The following is a 221-nucleotide window of genomic DNA, read 5'->3' on the forward strand; positions in this document are numbered from 1 at the left end:
AAATCAGTTGAAAATTCAGTGAGTTATTCTATTTTACTTGTGCATACAGCTCCTTCCTCAATAGAAGTGAATGCACTGTGGAGGCGAAGCGAGACCCATCCAAGATGGCGGCCGGCGAGGACGCGCTCAGGCACTCGATGCGGCGTCTATGGGTGCGTCCCAAGTCTCTTATTTTATACTGCTAACTCCTAACTCCTTAGGTGCGATGAGTAAGGTAACAC

Source organism: Epinephelus moara, chromosome 16 (assembly GCF_006386435.1).
Source record: "Epinephelus moara isolate mb chromosome 16, YSFRI_EMoa_1.0, whole genome shotgun sequence".
Classification (NCBI taxonomy): Eukaryota; Metazoa; Chordata; class Actinopteri; order Perciformes; family Serranidae; genus Epinephelus; species Epinephelus moara.